This window comes from Vicia villosa, linkage group LG5, assembly GCF_029867415.1.
Source record: "Vicia villosa cultivar HV-30 ecotype Madison, WI linkage group LG5, Vvil1.0, whole genome shotgun sequence".
Taxonomy (NCBI): domain Eukaryota; kingdom Viridiplantae; phylum Streptophyta; class Magnoliopsida; order Fabales; family Fabaceae; genus Vicia; species Vicia villosa.
In genome coordinates, this window is record NC_081184.1 from 12,549,445 (window position 1) to 12,551,564 (window position 2,120).

The window sequence follows — 2,120 nt, forward strand, 5'->3', positions numbered from 1 at the left end:
AGAAGCAAAGACAACATATTGATATACTATAAAGACATTTAACAATAATTCAATTTTAAAATTGGTTTCTTGCAATTACTGTTATATATATATATATATATATATATATATATATATATATATATATATATATATATATATATATATATATATATATATATATATATATATATATATATATATATATATATATATATATATATATATATATATATATATATATATATAATCTAAAAGTGATAAAACAATTTTCTCTTTGATATATGTAAGAAAAATATGGCTCAAATCCTCAAACTCATTTATGTTTTGTTCATTTTTCTTTCCCTATTTATTATTGGAACTAGTGGAAGTAAGTCAATTTTTGACCGCAATTAAATTTTCTTTTATTATCCTAAGCACAATATTTCAATACCTTTTAATAAAATTTATTTTGCTCTTACAGCAAAACGTAAACCTATCGGATGTAAGTTATGTTTCACACCATCTTCATTTTCTTATATGTTATCCAAAATATTATATCTATACACAATATTTAAATATTTATACACAATATTTTGTCTCCTTTAATAACATCTGTTTTGTTCTTGTTTGACATCTCAGCTTTCATTCCTTGTGTAACATTCCAAGATTGTCCGAAAGATATGTGCTTCCCTCCACGAGGACGGCGATGCGTACTTAATTATTGTGAATGTCTGTAAGCATAACAATTATGTAGAGAAATGTTTGGAAGTTTCATATATTTTTTTTTTTTTGGATCAAATGGAAGTTTCATTATTTAATTGTATCATTTTAGTTTTACATCTTATGCCTATGTTATGTAATGCAAATAATGTTACCTCTATTGATTCTTAGAGGATATAATTATAATGAGTTATTTATTAATTTGATACAATTTTGTGTAGCATAATAATTTGTTCCACTTCTACATTTTGCATCAGATTGTTATCCTATATAATTTTGATAAATGTTTGCATGCATTTAAAGAATAAAAAGTAATAATGAAAAAATAAATAAAACAGGATTTTTGTGTAACATTTAGATTATTCAGAGTCGTGAATAAAAAAATAGAATTTCTGCAATTTTATAGAGGTGAAATAAATCTTTGAAAATTAAAAAATGTTTTTCGGAGATGTATTTTCAAAGACACCTAAAATTAATTTTCAATGTGTTTCAGAAATGTATATCCAAAAACACTATGTTTATACGTTATTATTATTTGAACGTTGGATTTAAACATTTAGAGGTATTTTCAGATATGTGTATCCGGAAACATTGTTGTTATATCAGCTTGCTGCATGATCACCCCTACCACTATTTCATTCTCTTCATTTTCCCCCATAACCAAAACATACCACAAAACTTCAACCATTCTCAATCAACTTTTCGTCTCCAAACTAAGTTTCAAGTATTTTGTCATATCAAATAGAGCATAGAAAGTTGCAATTTAAGGCAAACTTTCCTAGTTTCATCTCTCATTTCCTTGCAATGATGTTGAGTTTCGAATTAAAAAACAACGTCACTTCATATATGCATATCCAAAACGCATCTACTATATTTCAGATGTGCATATCTGAAACATGCTCTGTTATAGAAACAAAATTTAACAGATTTTCTGTTTTTGCCCATTTTAAATATGGTGCGCTCTGACATGTTTCCCAAAGTTGTTGTAAGAGGTTCGGACTGTAAGTTTAAGAGTGCGCCTAAGAGGGGGGTGAATTAGAACTTTGAAAATTTATCTGGTTTTAGTGTTGATGGAATTATTGTTCAGGTTTATGATGAGATTATGAAAGCAATAAAGTGCAGAAAAATAAACGACACGAGGATATATCCTAGTTCCCCTCACAATCCGAGAGTACTCCAGTCCCCTTACACAATAAGAGATTTCACTAATTGTTAGATATTTGTACAAGTCTAATCCCAACACTTATCCCACAATCTTCTAACACCCAAACAATCAAGAACAATCCTCTTGGATTTATCAAGTTGAAATGAGAACAATCCTCTCACTTTCAACTTCTTGTATTCAAAAATCCTGAAAACAAGGAATACGATTCACACAATCTTAATTCCAACAATCCTGGAAAAATAAGATGTGATACAAACAAAAAATTTTGAATAAA

The 2,120-nt window shown here is 27.2% G+C and overlaps 1 long non-coding RNA gene across 1 annotated transcript; it reads left to right on the forward strand.

Moving 5' to 3' along the window:
* The first annotated feature begins 232 nt into the window (after positions 1-232).
* Positions 233-897, forward strand: LOC131606287 (uncharacterized). Its single transcript, XR_009284797.1, has 3 exons — positions 233-349; positions 443-463; positions 601-897. It is a non-coding gene; the product is annotated as an uncharacterized LOC131606287 (long non-coding RNA).
* Positions 898-2,120: the final 1,223 nt, after the last annotated feature.